This window comes from Vanacampus margaritifer, chromosome 9, assembly GCF_051991255.1.
Source record: "Vanacampus margaritifer isolate UIUO_Vmar chromosome 9, RoL_Vmar_1.0, whole genome shotgun sequence".
Classification (NCBI taxonomy): Eukaryota; Metazoa; Chordata; class Actinopteri; order Syngnathiformes; family Syngnathidae; genus Vanacampus; species Vanacampus margaritifer.
In genome coordinates, this window is record NC_135440.1 from 21474213 (window position 1) to 21494630 (window position 20418).

General features: G+C 40.0%; 2 protein-coding genes across 2 annotated transcripts in view; one reads left to right on the forward strand and one right to left on the reverse strand.

The window, feature by feature from the left end:
* tmod4 (tropomodulin 4 (muscle)) overlaps window positions 1–20418 on the forward strand; it is a 38836-nt gene that overhangs the window by 1961 nt on the left and 16457 nt on the right. The gene's annotated exons all lie outside the window — the stretch shown is intronic.
* The window catches only part of scnm1 (sodium channel modifier 1), a 36661-nt gene continuing 20763 nt past the window's right edge, over window positions 4521–20418 (reverse strand). The window contains exon 9 of the mRNA XM_077576276.1: window positions 4521–4567. The gene's annotated coding sequence lies outside the window, so the exon portion shown is untranslated. The remainder of the gene's footprint in view (window positions 4568–20418) is intronic.

A 20418-nucleotide genomic window follows, 5' to 3' on the forward strand; every position in this document is an offset into this window, starting at 1 on the left:
TTTATCCCATGTTTGCTTGAGTGATTGTTGACCAAGTCGTGGGTGGAGAAATTTGCATCGGAGGCGGCGTTATGCAAATGAGCCCTGATCTTACATCACATTGGGTCAAAATTGATAAGGTCACATTTTCAGAAATTGTGAACAGATTTGGTGAGAAGGCTCCAAATACACAACTATTTGAATACAACGATACAAGTCACTATTATGAGAAACAGCCTAACCCCAACTCATCATCCATTTCGTCATCGCGTGAAAGAACCAATTGTTTATTTACTTCCCGAAGGTAGTCCAGTCACAATGAAAGTTGTTGTTCTTGTTAGACGTCATGGCATTTATCCTTGTAAAAGCACATCTTATCTCGAAATGCCACCATTTTGTGGCACATTATTACCCGATCAAGGAGACTTGTGATTCTGAATTCTTAGAATTTATTTTAAGAGAACATTGTGTATAGCAGTGGTCCCCAACCAGCGGGCCCTACTTTTCAACCGATTGGCAACCAGTGGAATGGATCTACTGCTAGTGGCGAGAGTGTCTGGCTCTTTCGGCTGTAGAAAAAAAAAAAAAAAAAGGATAGAAACTTTTGGGAGTTTTGATTAAAAATGTGCTTAAATACACAAAACAATACATACACAAACGTACAACCCTATTAGATCGGCATTTGGCCACCATCTTGTGGCATTTTAGAGCGTTTCAGACAAACACAAAAACAACATCTGGCTGACTCTTTAGGCAAATAACAGGATGGGTTCTAAAGAAAAAAAAAGAAAATCTGAGAAAAGGTAAACCTGTAAATAGCAAATCGCGAATAGACAGTGGAACATCAGGAGCTAATCTTGCTAGCTAACACTAATCTGTGCTTGCGTTACAGTTCGGCTTACATTTTAGAAACTGAATCTGAATTGTCTCAAAATATAGATAGTATTCACTGACGTCACGGGATCGCGAGTCCGCCCCTCTTTTTGGGTCAACTTTTCAGCGGACTCAGCCGTATTTGTATTGTGTTTACACCGTATCTTCTTTTGATATCGATGAATGTCACCCCCAGCTTCCTCTAACATTATTTGTGTGAGCAAGACGTATGCGGAAGATTTAGCTTTGATTTGTGGAATCAGTTGTATTACAAACATTTGCCGATCCCCGAACACGGACATTCTTGCATCTTCTGTACTTTCGGCTCTTATTGGTTGCTCATTTAGCATTTGTGAATTTGAGAATCTCGGGTTATTTTTAAACCAAGTTAGCTAGTTTCCGCAACCGCGCTAGCTACTAGCGCTATCATGTTACAACAAAAACAACAACAACATTGTTAATTCATCACTTTACACTTTAACAACAATTTCTACTTTTGGGCTGCTGGGAAAGGAAAATAAGAAACCTTAAGGAGGGTATTTGGAGAAATCTCAAAATCAAACATCTTGACCAGATCTATTTTTAGCCTTAGCTAACCACGGCCAGCGACTCACATATATCACGATTGCATTATGGTAAAAGCATTTTTACCATCTTACCTTAATCAAAATGGTCATAACACAGTTTGGTAGACTTTGTCGGTTGGAAATCCTTTCGATGTATCTTTGCAATTCCGGACACCTTTTTGTCAATTCCCATTCGACATGATATTTTTTATTTTATTAAATTTTTTTATTTTATTGTACGGTGTCCTTGAGTGTCGAAAAAGGCAACTATAAATATAATGCATTACTGTTATTATTATTACATGGACCCGTAAATGGCAACAATGTGATGCAATTGACGACATGTGAATACTATATATACATTTAGGACACAAACTATTGAATATTAAATTATTTGTGAAGTGACGTTAGCAGCGAGGAACTCTGCTTATTTTGAGGTAATTGTCCGAGACGCGCTACTAGCTAAAGTCGGCTAAAAACAAGTTGCCTAAAGATGCACTTGTTCTCATAATTGCTTATTTTCATAAACTTCTATTACAATTTTAACTTTTGTGCTGCTGGGAAATGGAAATAGAGACCTCAAGGAGGCTATATCTGGAGAAATCTCAAAATTGACATTTTTGCTCAAACGAAAAAAAAAAGTGTGATTAACTCTTTGACTGCCAAAAACGTTAAATAACGTTTAGTAAAATCCTATGGAGGAGTGCCAAAGACGTTAAAAGACGTTTGTTTCAAAACAGAGGTGAAACTAACCATTTTCTATTGTGGATTACTGAAAAACGGAATAAGGTAGAAACAAACTTTTTTTTTCTGATGAAAGATGAGAGTCCAATCTTTTTTTGGTAGTATGTGTGTTTCCATAGTCCAAACACCTAATTTTCTATGGACCTTGAAAGATCAGTCAAAATGCTTAAAATCGGCTGGCACCCACGGCATCCCTTTTCTGAAAACGTCTGGCAGTCAAAGAGTTAAAGAAAAAAAAAACGAATTCTGCCGACATTCTTTTGCCTGAGACACTTGCTTTGGGGGTGGGGATATGCTAATTAGCCGTATTGTGATGTCACAGTGGGGTGGAAAGGCAGAGCGTTGTCCACAGATAATTTTTAAGAAATTGACAAAATAGACACATACACATTTTTATACAAGACATGCAAAAGTTTCCATTCCAATTTTCCATCATATGTCTCTTTTAACGTCCCACACTTGTGTGTGTTTTCCTGACAGCCACAGCGTGACAGGCACTCAACATGTTGGTGCTGCGGGTGTCTAGTCTGTGTTGCGTGGAATCGTACACGGTGTTTTACACATGCGCTTCGCAAGCTTCGCCATTGTTTTGTCTTGCCGTGAATTTGGGTCAAGTCTTTCATCCTCCCCCGTGGATGACTACGACGACCACGATGATGATGATGATGAAGGTGATGATAGGGGGGATTACAGAGCAGACAAAATAAAAAGAGGAGACTGCGTGGCCATAGTGTTGATCCTGCTGTTTTTGCTTTGGCGTTTTCGCAGACACAAAGAAAAAAGGTTACCGAAAACAGCACTTGGGCAGATAATCCAGTAAAAAAAAAAAAACACACAAAAAACTGCCAGATCAGGAATGTTTTATCGATGCACTAATCTGCCTTTAAAGTATCTTAATCCCGCTGTATTACGACTTTAATCAAAATTCCTTAAAACCAAAGAGGTTTAGCTCTTTAAAGGTCATAAACAGCCACACGTCTGTCTGCCACATCTACTCAACAACACTTTGAAATATTTGCTTACTAACACTTAATCTAATAATTGCGCCTTTTTAAAAATCAAAACAACAAAAAATGATCGTCCAAAAAAAAAAAGAAATCTCACAAGGGGACAATAGCAGCACACAAGAATAATTGAAAATGTGTGGATTATTTTTTTACACCCGTCCAAACTTCGGCCATGATTCGCGCCAGTTTTGCAGCACACAACATGAGCAACCAATCATATTGCAGTTATGAATCCAACTCCAGTTTGATTCATTAGCATGCTAGCGCCACCATCATAAATGACCGCTGCCGAGTCTTTCAATCGCAAGATCTCTCGTACATTAAATTGGACGGCTCGGTAGAAAAGGCTACGTTCGTGTCGCAGTTGTTTTGATTATCACGGATACGTGGCTCAACCCGAGAAGATTTGAGGCTAGCGTGTAGCTAGCCGCTTGCCGGTCCCCGTCGTTAAAAACTTGGAGGCATCCACAAACTATTATAATTCCTACGCCGTTTGCCTGATTTGGATACGAATACCCTCAAATTAAAGCAGAACAAATTTCAAGCGAGTTTATTGGTGTGAAGTCCCCGAATGTTTTTGTACAGTATAGAAGCCAGTATAAATTCATATCATGGAAGTTTCAATGGTGACGAGCATAAAAAGTCCCGGGAGGCGTATTTCACATTTAGATATGCTCTTGCTACGCCACACCCCCACCCCACCCCACCCCAACCACCTTCAGCCTACATGTGATAGGGAAATGAAATCCCTATCAGGACAGTAAATCTTATTAATGAGAGGTTTGTGGCCTTTCTCAGTAACAACTGCGTGGGCGACCAATCCCGTGATTCGTTGCAGTTTTTTCCCCAGGGAAATTCATCATGTTCCTCCTCGGAACACGTTTTTGACATTTAGCCAGCAGCCTGTTTTGTTTTGTCTCTGGTCCAGAGCACTTCCGATGGCGTCTGTTTGCTCAGGACGGCGCCGCCAGGTGCTCTACGCCGTGCACCTGCGTCTTGTTTGCCGAAGCCCACGACAGCTGCTTTTTCCCTTCGCTGCCTTCAGCATGCACACATGACTTCGCGTGACTTTATAATCAATCAGGGCACCACTTGCTGTTGTGTGAGTTCACCATATATTTATTTTGTGAGAGAAGTTGGGTAGCCTGCATTTCAGGTCAGGACATTTATAGACAAAAAGCATTCACATTCAAGTTCACTCCTGTTAATGTTTGCAGGTGGTTTAGAGCCTATCCCAGTTGGCGAGAAAAGTTGGTTACGCCCTTCGATGGTCGCCAGCCAATAGCAGGAGTTAACTTTCACATTCACATCTATGGACAGTTGAAGGTCATGGGTGAGCTGAAGTCTATCCCAGCTGACTTGGCAAGAGAAGCGGGGTCCACTCAATTGCAGCGACTCCTACGGGGGGGAGAGGGAAGGGGGGAGAGGGAAGGGGGGAGAGGGAAGGGGGGAGAGGGAGGGGGGAGAGAGAAGGGGGGAGGGGGGAGAGAGAAGGGGGGGGGGAGAGAAGGGGGCAGAGGGAGGGGGGGAGAGAGAAGGGGGGAGAGGGGAGAGAGAGAGAGAGAGGAGAGAGAGAGAGGGGAGAGAGAGAGAGAGAGAGGGGAGAGAGAGAGGGGAGAGAGAGAGAGAGAGAGAGAGAGAGAGAGAGAGAGAGAGAGAGAGAGAGAGAGAGAGAGAGAGAGAGAGAGAGAGAGAGAGAGAGAGAGAGAGAGAGAGAGAGAGAGAGAGAGAGAGAGAGAGAGAGAGAGAGAGAGGGAGAGGGAGAGGGAGAGGGAGAGGGAGAGGGAGAGGGAGAGGGAGAGGGAGAGGGAGAGGGAGAGGGAGAGGGAGAGGGAGAGGGAGAGGGGGGAGAGAGAGAGAGAGAGAGAGAGAGAGATTGAAAACACCGTCATCTTTGATAGCCTAAGCTGTTAGTTTGTACCTCCGATATCGGCTAGCAGATAAAAAGTGGATATCTTATCGTAACCCTGCGAGAACAAACGTCACTTCAGTACAAGCATAACTTAAACACCCGTTTTAAAGTATCAGTCTTTTGCTGCAGAGAAATGGGAGAAGATTGGACAACATAAAATTTGAGGAAACAAAAAGACAATGAATGATGCTCTTTAGCGCAGTTCTCCAAAAATGCGGTCAAGTGGGCTTGGATCTCAAGGCACCGATATAATAAAAGCGTTAATAGGAACGTGACTGGATTGTGGGAATGAGCTGGTTTTGGACTTCATACTGCCGTCTGGTGTTGTTTACATGCTGTCAAAGATGACGACATCAGCAAAATTCTTTCTGTCCTTTGTAGTTTGAAACGGAGCTGCGTGAGAAACCCTCCTGCGTGCCAGGGGGGGCGATAACGATCCGGTGAGGAAACAAGCCCCCAATAAGGGAAGCCCTGAGTTTGAAGCGTGCCACTTTCGGGCAAGGAAAGGTGATCGGCGTGAGACATACGGGAAGAGGAACAGGTGTAAGCAGGAGGCGGGATCATAGTGGCCGTTGTTGATGTCAACAAGTGCACGTGAGGAAAAACACCATCACGTTACAAGGCTTGATGTCAAGTTCATGTTGGATGCTTCGGAAGGCTCGTCATGTGACCATGGCTACTTCTTAGAGGCAAAAGGGTTACGTTAGGTTGTGTTTGCTGGTCACTATGACGTTACGTTACGTTAGCAGGTTGATGCTTCATCACACTATATTTTAAGAAATAGACACATGAGTGTAAAAAAAGTACAAACACAGACTTTGAAATTCAAAAAATTCATTGCAATATGGATTATTTTTATTTATTCGATTTATTTAAGTTGATGTGTCCTGAAATTGCTCAATTTGAATTTTTATTACCTTTAAGTGTTTTTGTCCCATTTCTTCTTTTGGAGTCAACAAGAAAAAACTTGAAAGGATTTGGTCCTTCATGTTGCTACTGTCTCGAAGACCCCAACATCTCAATCAATCAAGATCGCAACCACAGTAAACTTTATGTCTTCTTTTAATGCTCTGAAAGGCATTTTACCTTTTTAGTTGCTAATTTTAGCCCTCCAGGAGGCTTAATAGCGCGGTAGCTTCTGATTTTAGTGCCCTGAGAGACATGTTAGCATGTTAGCTTCTCCCCTTCGGAATCTAGGAAACATTTTAGCATGTAGCTTCTCCATTTTAGTAGTCTCGGAAACGTTTTAACTTGTTAGCTATTCCTTTTAGCATTCTGGCGGACTTTTCAGCACTTTAGTTTGGTCATTTCACTTTTAGCTTTTTCTTTTCGTGTTCTGGATTTGGTCCTCCATGTTGCTACTGTCTCGAAGACCCCAACATCTCAATCAATCAAGATCACAACCACAGTAAACTTTATGTCTTCTTTTAATGCTCTGAAAGGCATTTTACCTTTTTAGTTGCTAATTTTAGCCCTCCAAGAGGCTTAATAGCGCGGTAGCTTCTGATTTTAGTGCCCTGAGAGACATGTTAGCATGTTAGCTTCTCCCCTTCGGAATCTAGGAAACATTTTAGCATGTAGCTTCTCCATTTTAGTAGTCTCGGAAACGTTTTAGCTTGTTAGCTATTCCTTTTAGCATTCTGGCGGACTTTTCAGCACTTTAGTTTGGTCATTTCACTTTTAGCTTTTTCTTTTCGTGTTCTGGATTTGGTCCTCCATGTTGCTACTGTCTCGAAGACCCCAACATCTCAATCAATCAAGATCTCAACCACAGTAAACTTTATGTCTTCTTTTAATGCTCTGAAAGGCATTTTACCTTTTTTAGTTGCTAATTTTAGCCCTCCAAGAGGCTTAATAGCGCGGTAGCTTCTGATTTTAGTGCCCTGAGAGACATGTTAGCATGTTAGCTTCTCCCCTTCAGAATGTAGGAAACGTTTTAGCATGTAGCTTCTCCATTTTAGTAGTCTAGGAATCGTTTTAGCTTGTTAGCTATTCCTTTTAGCATTCTGGCGGACTTTTCAGAACTTTAGTTTGGTCATTTTACTTTTAGCTTTTTCTTTTCGTGTTCTGGATTTGGTCCTCAACTTTATGTCTTTTTTTAATGCTCTGAAAGGCATTTTACCTTTTTAGTTGCTAATTTTAGCCCTCCAAGAGGCTTAATAGCGCGGTAGCTTCTGATTTTAGTGCCCTGAGAGACATGTTAGCATGTTAGCTTCTCCCCTTCGGAATCTAGGAAACATTTTAGCATGTAGCTTCTCCATTTTAGTAGTCTCGGAAACGTTTTAGCTTGTTAGCTATTCCTTTTAGCATTCTGGCGGACTTTTCAGCACTTTAGTTTGGTCATTTCACTTTTAGCTTTTTCTTTTCGTGTTCTGGATTTGGTCCTCCATGTTGCTACTGTCTCGAAGACCCCAACATCTCAATCAATCAAGATCTCAACCACAGTAAACTTTATGTCTTCTTTTAATGCTCTGAAAGGCATTTTACCTTTTTTAGTTGCTAATTTTAGCCCTCCAAGAGGCTTAATAGCGCGGTAGCTTCTGATTTTAGTGCCCTGAGAGACATGTTAGCATGTTAGCTTCTCCCCTTCAGAATGTAGGAAACGTTTTAGCATGTAGCTTCTCCATTTTAGTAGTCTAGGAATCGTTTTAGCTTGTTAGCTATTCCTTTTAGCATTCTGGCGGACTTTTCAGAACTTTAGTTTGGTCATTTTACTTTTAGCTTTTTCTTTTCGTGTTCTGGATTTGGTCCTCAACTTTATGTCTTTTTTTAATGCTCTGAAAGGCATTTTACCTTTTTAGTTGCTAATTTTAGCCCTCCAAGAGGCTTAATAGCGCGGTAGCTTCTGATTTTAGTGCCCTGAGAGACATGTTAGCATGTTAGCTTCTCCCCTTCGGAATCTAGGAAACATTTTAGCATGTAGCTTCTCCATTTTAGTAGTCTCGGAAACGTTTTAGCTTGTTAGCTATTCTTTTTAGCATTCTGGCGGACTTTTCAGCACTTTAGTTTGGTCATTTCACTTTTAGCTTTTTCTTTTCCTGATCTGAGAGACAAATTAGAATGTGAACTTCTCCTTTTAGCATTTTGAGAGACATCTTGGCAGGTTAGCGTCTTCTTTTTGGTATGTTATCGATTTACCTATGACAAAGTCATGGGTAAAATGTAGACATCTGCTTTCAAGCGTAGTAAGTCAAAGTAAAAAGTCATCCTAAAAATAAATATGTAAGTACAGATAATGTGAAAAAGTCATCTTAAGTACCGGTACACTAACAAATTTGGTAATTAAATTGGTTTACTGGTCGCTGGTGGTGATTGTTTACGAAAACTCAAGTAAGCTTTTGTAACAAAAAAATGCTGGCGTGGGCGATGCTGACGTCCGGTGATGTTCTGGTGCCGGCCGATGCGGGAGGCGACATCTCCCCTGACCCTTGCGTTTGCCGCGCCGTGCACGTAAAAGTGCACGACAAGTTCACATGAAGTGCTTGAAACCGCCGAGCCGCGTCAGGAAAAACAAGAGCTTAGCGTAAAGGAATGCTGAGAACCTTTTGAGTGGGCCCTCACTTCCGTCAACACTTTCGCCGTGCACGTCAACGCGCACACTTCTCATGCACGTGCACGCCCCTTGTAGGTTGGTTTGGTAAAGCTCACTGCTTGTAAAAGATGGGATGTTTCAGAAATACAGTGCTGCTACTGTACGGCTAAATATAAAACACAGACGTGGTGTATCGAAAAACAGCCAAAGTCTGCTTAGCTTAATGCTAACAAACAATGTCAAACGCCATAGACATGCTAATGATTAGCGTCATCGAATGTCAATGAATCATAAAGCACAAATTGTTTTGCCTCTTTATTTTGTATTTAATTATTTTATTACAATATGCTTTTAAGTAAAATATTATAGTGCTATTTTCCTTATAAAACACACATGGCAACTCTTTTTTTCTTTTTCTTTTTTTTTGTCCGACCTGACTGACTCCTGCTAGTGGAAACACTCACTAAGCCATGCAACAGACTACTATAGTGCATACAGTAATTTTATATTATAATTTTTTTTATATTATATATTTTTTCTTACATTTTTCCGATACAACCTAGTGCTATTTATCTTTTTAAAAAAACAACAAGAATGTCTTTTGGATAGAGCTGCAAGGGATCAATGACACTTCATTCCATTTCAGTGGAGGAAATGATTTGGTCAATGAAGTCACCAGTTTGCTCACAGACGTTAAGTCAATCATATTTCACACGCAATTTCTGAAGGATTTCCGTCATATTTGCAGCATATTCATGAATATATTAGTAGCAAAAATTTGTGAGGCGTGTGCAAATGAGAACATTCCTGGCAGGGAGAGGCGCGCGTGATGGCAAACGGAACATCTTGACCCTCAGGCTGTACTGAGTGTGTTGCAGCTCACGTCGCAAAGCTGGCATGTCAATAAAGCTTTTGTGTACCTGCCGTCCGTATGTTCCTTTTATTTCTTCTTTCAACTTCAGGGGGTTCTTCCCATTCTCCTGCATTGATTCGAAAGTTGTTTGCCCGTGGCATCATTTATCCTACTTTTAAGTCTTTAAAAACAAACTTTAGAAAAACAACCCATCCATTTCTGTGTGAGTTTTCCGGAATGAAAACATTTCAGATTCCTGATTGTAAAATGTGAACAAGGATTTCAGGAATTGTGTACATAGTTCCGTATCCTGCTTTCGGATTCTGTTTGACTGGTCGTCGCGTCTCGTGTGCAGTGTGACGTACTGGAAATGCTCCAACTACTTCCTTTCTGCTAAAGGCGCGAGCATGTGAGAACATTGCTATCAAAATGAAAGTCAAAGAACAGGCGAGCATTTGTTTTCTCAGAAATATCAAAAAAGGCGATGGAGCGCTAAAGTGGTTTGGGTTCGTCCACAAAAATTGTTTGACACAAAAAAAATTGGCCTCAAAACTAGAAAAACATTTTTGCGACACTCAGAAGATATGTTTGGCCTCTTTTGGATATTCGTAGCTAACGGACTTCCTTCCAAAGGAGCCATTCACAAAAATTAAAAAGCTGCCTTCATAAACTTAAAAAGGACAAAAAAAGTTACCTGGAATGACTGCAAAGTAGAAATGACGGAGGTTTGATTTATGCGTATGACGACGAGCCGTCCAACCGTTCGGAGGTACATGACAACTCAGCTTTGGTGTTTTGAAATGGTCATGACCGCTTAAATTTGTTAAAGCCTCCTCCGCTAACTTAGCGTAGCATAGCTTGGTGCCTGTGTCTCTTATCAAGACATCACGAAGCAGTGAGTGACATGGTTATTGTGGGGAAATCAAAAAAAAAAAAAAGAGCAGCGTTAAGATTACAGAGTAATCGATGGAATAGTCGATTATTAAAAAAAATTCGGTAGTGGCAGCCTTAACCCTGGCATTGATTGGCGATCAGTCTGGCGCTTCTTTCTCCAAAAGTGGCATAGGAGTGACTTCAACTCCTGCTTGATTTCGACACGCTGAGTATTTAGCTGAGTTCAAAGGTTGCGTCCGTTTTTGTTTTGTCCCCCCCAAACTGACTCATTTTCTGCTGACCAGTGTGTCATGTGACACCTTGTCATGTGACGCAGTTTCCTCATCAGCATGACTTTGGAAGACTGGAGTTGATCACAGGTGTCAAAAGTGATGATTCACGCAAAGATGATACAATTAAAATGCAAATGAAGCTTTTATCATGAGAACTTTGAATCTCCTTTCCACACTCGCGCACTCTAACCCACATAAGCCTACAAGCCGACGCACAGGAAGTAGTTAACCTCATGACTGAGGTTGCTGTAAGTTTGCTCACTTTAGCGTCTACTTTTAGTGCTAGGGAAATAACTTGTACTTATTAGCTTCTCCACTTGCTTTGTTTTACTTTTTTTTTTTCTTTTAGCCCGTTGACAGGCATTTTAGCTAATTAGTGTCTATTTTAGCATCCTGATGTACATTTTAGCGTGTTTGCTTGTTCTCGTAATGCGCTGAGAGGCATTTTACATTGTTAGCTTCTCATTTTAGGTGTCTGAGGAACATTTTAGCCGGTTAGCTTTTCTTTTACCTCTCTTCCAGACATTTTAACACTTCAGTGTGGTCATTTTAGCATTTTCTTTTAGCGCGCTCCGAGACATTTTACAACGTTAGCTTGAAGTGACATCTTCAGCATGCTGAGAAACAGTTTAGTGTGTTAGCTTCTGCTTTTGCACTACAGTTTGTTCATTTTAGCTTTTTATCTTCTCCTTTGTTCGCCCCAAGAGACAATTTGTAGTGTTAGCTAAGCTTGGCTTTTTAGCTTCCAATCTCCATTTTGAGAGACATTTTAGGATATTAGAGTCAACTATTAGCCTTTCAGTTTTGACATTTTAGCTTGTTAGCGGCACATTTTAGAAATTTTTGAATGAAAATGACATTTACAGCATTTTAGCTTTTGCTTGTAGCACTTAAGTTTGATCATTTTAGTTTGTTAGCGTCATTGTTAGTTTGGTCATTTTTAGCTTGTTAGCTCCATTTCACTAGTTTCTGGAAGACATTTTAGCATGTTTACTTATTTTAACGCTCTGAGAAACATTCATGTGCTAGCTTCTCCTTTTAGCGCCCAGCTTGGTCATTTTAGCTCGTCAGCTTCTGCTTTTGTAGTGACTTGTTTGAGTATCACATCTGCCTAGCAACACTCATGTGAATGAATGAAAAACTTCCTTTTTTTGGTTTGTTTGTTTTTGTTTTACTTTGAAATCAGTTGAAACTTGACGTTGTGTTTTGTTTTGTTGTGTTGTGCTCCATTGCCTGCTGTTGCTGTGAGCTGACTCTTTTTATTTTTTTTTGCTTCTGGCTCCAGCGCATTTAGTCAATGGACATTTTGACGAAGACGCACAAGAGACGGCTTGTCTTTGCCAGGGCCTGCTCTTGCGCATAACTGGGCTACTGGCCTCCTTGTCATCAGCAAACAAACGATCATATGCTGTGCATTTGTGTACAACAAATCATTGCATCAGCTACACAACAACTATTCCGACAACTACACGCCAACTACAACAAGGACTGCACAAAAACAACATTAATAACTAGCCAACAACTACATCAACCACAGCACAACTACTACACAACAACTACATCGGCAAATACACAACTACAACTACATCAATGACTACACAACAACTACATCAACACTGCACAAAAACGACATCAACCACTACTCTGAATGGCTACGGTAGAACTGCATCAACGACTACACAATGACATCAATGGCTACATAACTAGCGGACAGGTGCAAGCTAAATCCTTGATTGCAAGACCCAACCTGCTATTCGCTTTGCTTTTGTTTGGGCTTCACTCAAATGTGTGTATGTTTTTTTTTTTTATGTTGGGTGTGTGCGTGTGTCGCCGTCTGTGTTGAATGCGAGTGAAGTCATTTTCGTGTTTCCACGAGTCTCGCAACTGAGTTCACGCACACACACACACACACTAATAGTTACTGATGTCATTTTTAGCCACACAAGTATGGTCATGTCGATTGATTAGTGGTTACACACGTCTCGCTTTTTTTTCTTCCTCCTTCACATCCCGGAATTTTCCCACCCACTCTTCACTTTTGGTGTCATACGTCACCATTTCGTTTTAGCTTTTGTATTCCCACTTGCTTGACTTGAACATGTGATGTCATCATTGTGATGTCACATTATTTTTTGTTAGGCCAATCTCAGGAAAAAGAAAGTGTGATACCGCCACCTACTGTAGTGGATGTGCAATTGCACTTTAATCTATTATGGTTAAAAATAATAATAATAATAATAATAAAACCCTCTATGAGAAGGAGCGCGTTAAATTGACTGGCGCCTAGTTTGTCGATTTTCTATAGGTGCCGTGATATTGACTGGCGACCAGTCCATTGCTTGTGTGAACATGCCTAACATTGACTGGCGACCAGTCTCCCGTTTGCGCTGACATTGGTTGTCTACATTGGAAGAGTCTTTGAAAGCGGAGCAGCACTTCGGAGCTCGTTGATGCGTGGAAATGGAAAAAGGCGGAAGTAGTGGTGGCGAAGCGCGTCGATGCTCAGCGGCGCGCGTCCGCCTTCGACGGCGCTTTCGACAGCGGAGGAAAGTACCCGCGACTCCAAACTCCGTTGACCTTGACGGGCTTGAAAGCAGCTGAGAAGCCTTTTCGAGTTTCACACACGAAAATAAATGCATCATGTCTGATCATGCAAACGACGACATTGCCGTCAACAACTACATCGACTATACAACTTGAACAACTAAACTAGAACTTTACAAAATTAATGACGACACAACAAATAAATCAACAACTACACTAATGACAACATCAATGATTACATAGAATACATTAAAAAAACGACTCCACCAACTTGAGACAGCTTCATGATGACCACCATTACGCACAATGCTTTCCATCACAGGTGGGAAAAATAATAATAGGTGAGCCACTGTTAATATTAACTCAACAATTCAATGCTAGTCATTGTTTACTAGTAAATATTGAAATACGTTACACCCCTCAAGTGTATTTGTCTCACCTGCACATGCGTTTACTATAGAAGTTAGTTTCTTTGTTAGTTCACTAAGTAGTTAGAAAAACATTTATTGATAGTGTTAGTTAGTTAATTAGTTAGAAAAACTAAATTATTAATAGAGTTGGTAGCTAGAAAAACCCAGGTTATTGATAGTTAGCTAGTTAGTTGATGGTTACTATTACTAAGTTCAATAAGTTCCTCTAAAAACTATTGGAGTGTGGTTAGTAGCTAGTCAAACTCAATTATTAATAGAGTTAATCAGTAGCTAGAAAAACTTACGTATTAATAGTTAGCTTTTGCCCTAAAAACTATCGTATAGTTAGTTGGTGAGTGAGTTAGTTAGTTCAAGTATTGATAAATTGTTCAATAAGTAGCTAAAAAAAACTGGAGTGAGTGAATGAGTTAGTTATATCTTTTTTTTTGCACGTTGTGCTAAACAAACAGTTGCACCAAATACAAAGTACCCGGTATGCAAAGAAATGTTCCTACCAACATGTTTTTTACACTTTTAATAAGTTTTTTCCTGGATTTGAATTTATTGACATTAATGATGTTTTTTTTGTGTGCAAATTCTATATTATATCTACAGTATTCCCTAATTTATTCAAGAAGGTGACTTTACTGACTAAAAAAAAAAAAGGGCTTTTTTTGATCATTTCAATTATTTCTGGATTAATTCTAGAATTTGCCTTTACTGATGTGGAAAAAAATTGATTACACTTGCATTTATTTAGCGTACTTTACTTATTCCTTAATTTATTTATTTTCCTGGAATTAATTTAATTGACTTTTTTCCTTGTTTTTGTTTCTATTTCTTATTCATATTATATATATATTAGATTTATTCCATAAATTGCCTTGACTGACTTTAAAAAACACATTTTCAGTGTTCAGTGTTTCGGTTTCATTTAGTTGTAGTTAATATTAACTCAACTGTCCATTTGTTGTCATTATTTACTATTAAATATTGATTCATTGTGCAGCCAGCATGGTTACGCCCTTGAGTGTGTCCCCTGCATAGACAGTGCAGTAATAGCATACCATAGCATAGACTAGTCTGGTCCCGTCTAGTCGAGTCTGTTCTAGTCTAGTCTAGATAGTTAGTAAGATAGTTACAGTAGATTGTGCAGTGCGCAAAAGCAAACAGCAACTGGAAGCAAATCCAAAGTATGTGAGGGGAAAGTTCAGAGTCCGGTGCACCTCTGCTGCACCGCCGTGCTGACCGGACGCATTTCGATGGTCACGGATGATTGACAGCAGTCATTTTTGACTTGTGTGTCCAAGCAAAACACAGCAGTGACTCTTATCTGCCCGCCCACACGCCAGCATGTCAATCAGTAACGTTAGCGCAAACATGTTGTGCTGACTCAGTGCTTCAACTCGTTTCACCCATGCAGGAAGAATTATTTTGAAAATAGAAAAAAAGGCAACACGATTGTTCTCCATTGATTGGTTGGTTGGTTGTTGTATTATTTGGTATAAATTTTGTCTTTATTCTAATATTTGTTGTTTTTGTATTTATTCTTTCTAACATTTAGTTGGCATTTCTTTTACATTTAATTTGTTGCAATTTTTCCAAACCGCTTTTTAAATACATAATTGTTATTTTATTCCCTGATGTATTCAAAAAGAGGACTTTATGGATTAAAAAGGATTATTTTACACATTTATTGATTTTATTTTTTCCTTGATTTTCTTTTCTTAGAAGTTGACTAAATATAAATATTATACACGTTTGTGGTGTTTTTCCCCACCTTTGATTTATTCAGGAATTGACTGACTTAAAAATACAGTACATATATAGATATTATGATTATGACCGGATTATATGATATTTAATATAATATTTTTAAAATTGATTTGATCCTTTTTGAATTTTTTTTGAATTTTTTTACTGATATTCCTAAAAATCATGAATTACGTTACTGACTTCAAAATACATTTTACATTTTTAAAATTAGCTTTATTATTATAAAAAATATTTTTATTATTATTACTAAATATTGGGTACTTTACTGACTTATAAAATATGGTACACTTTTGTTTTTGTTGATTTATTTTTCTTGTTGTATCTTTCTTTTCCAGAAGTTGACCTTACTTACTGACTGTAGAAACTTTTTTTTTTCTTTTTCCCCCTCATTTTTTGACTACTGGAACAAAAATGTTGTTTTGGTTTCATGTGATAAAACAAGCACTCCCTAATTGTGTGTGTGCACGTTTGTGTGTGTGTGCGCGCTTGTGTGCGTGGGCGGTCATGGAATTGCCGTTGTTCCCGCACATGTTGGTATTTGTCGTGTGTAGTATTATGTCGTTTTTGACATGTAAATGAATGGAGCGTTCTGGCTTAGCGTCCATTGTGTTGTCGCTTTAACTCTACCAAATACGCCTGCGGGCGGCTATGTTGTCTTTTTTTTTTTTTTTTTTCTCACAGTCGTGTGATTGTGTCTGTGAGGAGGCGGTTGGATTACCACTGGGGATTTTTTTGGTGGATTTACAGTGAAATGGAAAGTAGGGCTTTTTTGCATGCGGGTTTTCATGCTTTCAGAACAATTTAAGATAAACACTTTCATTGCGTCATAAGAGCAAGCAAGAGGGTTGTTGGTGTTTAATATATTTAAAGATCAATTTGTTACCGACACAAAAAGATTCAGTGAGACCATCAACAATGATGAAAATATTATCATCATAACATCATACTATGATTTGTTTAGAAGCAGAGGAGATTAAAAGTAAGGTTTTTAGAAAAACGGTAAAACCAATAGTATTTGTCAAATTCTTGACAAATTGCAATTTCTGCAGAAATTGCGTGAGAACCCTGAAAAGCTGAATGGTAAGATTTGAATGCATGTGCTTAAATCATTTCAGTGAAATGATCATCTATTTCCTGATATGATAGTCAATTGGTATCGAACCATCGTATGTACTAAAATGTGGTCCAAGTGGGATTTGAACCCATTTGAACTCATTCTGGTGTGTGCAAAATGGCCACCAGGGGCAGTACAATACAGTCATGCAGACACAAACGAAGAAGAGTTTCACAACTACACTTTTAGTAGTAGGCTGCAGTATATTTAGTCTTTTTTTCAAAAATGATAGAGAATACATGCCTGTGCGTATTAGTACATTGTGTTTATAGTCAGTCTGCACTATTTTTTTCCAAATATCCCTCACTTCTACCATTTGAACACCGCCAACTAGATGCTATTTCATAGCCTATCGATGGCATTTTACATTGTTGTTAGCATTAAGCTAAAGGGACTCATGTAAAACATAGCTAGGTGTGACTTTTCCCTGCCCTCAATAATTGGAAAGAAAGTACAGATATCCGTATAGCCTGGAATAAAACAAAAAATAATAATAATAATAAAAAAAATGACAGATACTTAAAATAAAACGACTTAAATACAGTAACTAGTAGTTTTACTCGGTTACTTTGCACCACTCGTGGCCTCAAACATCTGGCGGCGAGAGCACGTCTGGACTTGTTGGCGCTTACATAAGAGCTAATGACGTCATCCCCGCAGACGTGACCGCACCTCGAGAGTCGCGCGTTGATGGACAGCTTAGGCCTTGCGTGTAAAATGCACACACACACATATGTAAACATTTAACATCGTAACCGGCGTTTAAAATGTGAGCGAGCACACGCCACGAAAAATCATGTTAGAAGAAAGCAGTAGTTTGGTAGCGTCGTCCATCTTGGAACACGGATGTCACAACACACACCCTCGTGTTTCCTATTTTGTATAAAGCTGGCTTGCTAGTCGACGTCACAAGGCGCTGTCCTTCTCGCGTTTCGTTTATCTCGCGGATTTAATCACTTACTCAATTTTTGAGCCAGACAACTTCATTTTTGTTGCGTTGTGGAAGGAATTCACAATATTTTAATTATATGGCCTTCTTCTTCACCATCATCATCTTCTTGTGTTGCCTTCTTTGCTCTCAGTCTGACACTGTTGTGGTCGTCTATCCATCCATCCATCCATCCATCCATCTATCCATCTATCCATCCATCCATCCATCCATCCATCCATCCATCCATCCATCCATCCATCCATCCATCCATCCACCTACCTAGCTAGCTATCTTGCTACCCAGCAAGATAGTTAGCTAGCTGTCTTTCTATCTGCCTGTCTATCTGAGATGTTGCCTTCAGGGACAGTTCGAAAACAGCTTCCTTATGCAACTAAACAACTGTCTCAAATGGTCTTTCATCCATCCTTCTACTTAGCTAGCTATCCTGCTACCTAGCTAGCTATCTTATTACCTAGCACGATAGTTAGCTAGCTATCGTTCTATCTGCCTGTCTATCTGAGATGTTGCCTTCAGGGACAGTTCAAAAACAGCTTCCTTATGCAACTAAACAATTGTCTCAAATGGTCTTAAATCCATCCATCCATCCTTCCATCCATCCATCCATCCATCCACCTAGCTAGCTATCTTGCTACCCAGCAAGATAGTTAGCGAGCTGTCTTTGTATCTGCCTGTCTATCTGAGATGTTGCCTTCAGGGACAGTTCGAAAACAGCTTCCTTATGCAACTAAACAACTGTCTCAAATGGTCTTTCATCCATCCTTCTACCTAGCTAGCTATCTTATTACCTAGCACGATAGTTAGCTAGCTATCGTTCTATCTGCCTGTCTATCTGAGATGTTGCCTTCAGGGACAGTTCAAAAACAGCTTCCTTATGCAACTAAACAATTGTCTCAAATGGTCTTAAATCCATCCATCCATCCATCCATCCATCCTGCTACCTAGCTAGCTATCTTGCTACCTAGCTAGCTATCCTGCTACAAAGCAAGATAGTTAGCTAGCTATCTTTCTATCTGCCTGTCTATCTGAGATGTTGCCTTCAGGCAGAGTTTGAAAACAGCTTTCCTTATGCAACTAAACAATTGTCTCAAATGGTCTTAAATCCATCCATAGCACAAACTTGAACAAGTGGTTGGCATGTCTGCCTCACTGTGTTTGCTCTGCTATGATACTTGGATTATATTACTAACTACATTTTACATGTACGTAATAACTGTACCAGAATTCATTTTTGCATTCACCATCCCTAAGGTGCATTCACTGTATACTTTCCAAGTGCAAATTAAGTATTTACAGTAAGGCGAGTGCATGAAAATGTGCTGGCTTGAGTGTTTTTCAAGCCACCACAAGTTCCAACATGTCAGCAAATGACTTGAAGTGAACTCCAAAAGAACGATGACTCGTTTGAAAAGCTACTTTGGCTCCCAAGCCCATTTTCCAATATGCTTTTAGTTTATTTCTATGCATGTGAGTATTCCTGTATGCTCTGTTTGTATGTGTTGTTGCTCCATTTGCGTGTTATGTAGCAGTTGTTTGAAGGTTTTAATAAAGCAACTTGTTTTGGGGGCTGGAATGGATTCTTTTCATTTACATTCATTTTAATGGGAAGAATTGCTTTAGTTTGCGAACGGTGTAACGAAACGCTTCTCTTGTCCAAAGTCAAGTGAGATAGACGTCGCACACGACCCTCCAGCGAATTATCCATGGTTTTGTATTCGTTTTTGACCTGGATTTAAAAGCATTTACACTTTGGGCTAACATCAGTTCTGTTGCCATCTTATTCCATTTGCAGCATAACCTCAAAATGCTGATGCACCATGTTTGTTTTGAACTCTGGGCACTCCACTAATTGACACAAGATTTACAGGATAGGCTTATATAATGCCAACAAATCTGCATGAATGAAATTAATTGTCAGTTTGATGACTTGTTTATCTATATGTGCCCTTTGTTGACCTTGGTACTCCAGGGGGCTTATAGCACCCCCTTGTGCTTCCGTGGCTCATAGAGGGATTTAAAAAGAAATAAATAAAAAAGGAAGAAAAAAAAAAAGCTTGCCAAAAGGTGCTGACCTTGCACTTCCTGTTTTGACGCTTTCACATTCAAGTTGTTTTTCGAAAAGCTCCATTCGTTGGAAACGAAACTTTTATCAAAAGTGCCTCCACATGACCTTAACCTACACTCTGTGTTCTGTTAACCCCCCACAAAGACCCCCCCCCCCACCACCACCACCACCACCACCACGGCTGGGCCGTGTGTGTGGCATGTGCTTCGGCCTGCCGCCTTCTATTCACGGGGGGGAGAACAAGGCCCCCCAGTGTGCTCTGTTTTCCACATTCCTGCAGCCTGACATCAGCCGGCTGCAGGAAAGACGCGGCCTCCCTCTTCGGCGTGGGGGGGCCTGTGGAGGGGGCGCCGTGAATGCGGGGGTGGGCGGCTGCAGTCTGGTGGGCCGCCCCGACGGGCCCGCGTGGCCTCCGCTAGCAACAATGCAATCAAAGGGACGCTTTGCGTGCCACATGTTGTTTGCCGCTTCGGGTTCCAGGCCCCGCCGTCGTTAAGATGGATTAAAGTAACCCACCCCCCCCCCCCAAACCCTGCTGCCCCCGTCCATCAGGCCCCTCCTTTCATCACTGATGCTACATATGGAAATTGAGGTCATATGCTCAATGTAAATATTTATGCTGCTTGATGTGGAACTTAAGCGGGTCGAAAGTTACAAAATACCCACAATGCATTGCACACAAGACATTTAATGAACAACTGACGATTAGACTGATAAATAGATATACAGTACATTGATAACTCGACCTACCAAGTATTTTACATTCCGTAATATTTCTCACATTCACTACATTTCTTCATGTTTTGATTCAAATTGATTAATTAAAATTGATATCTCTTTATATTTTTTGTCAGTTATTTTTGTGCTTTTATTAATTTATTTAATTGAATAACTTTTTAACTAATTGTAAATAATAACCTAAAAAAAT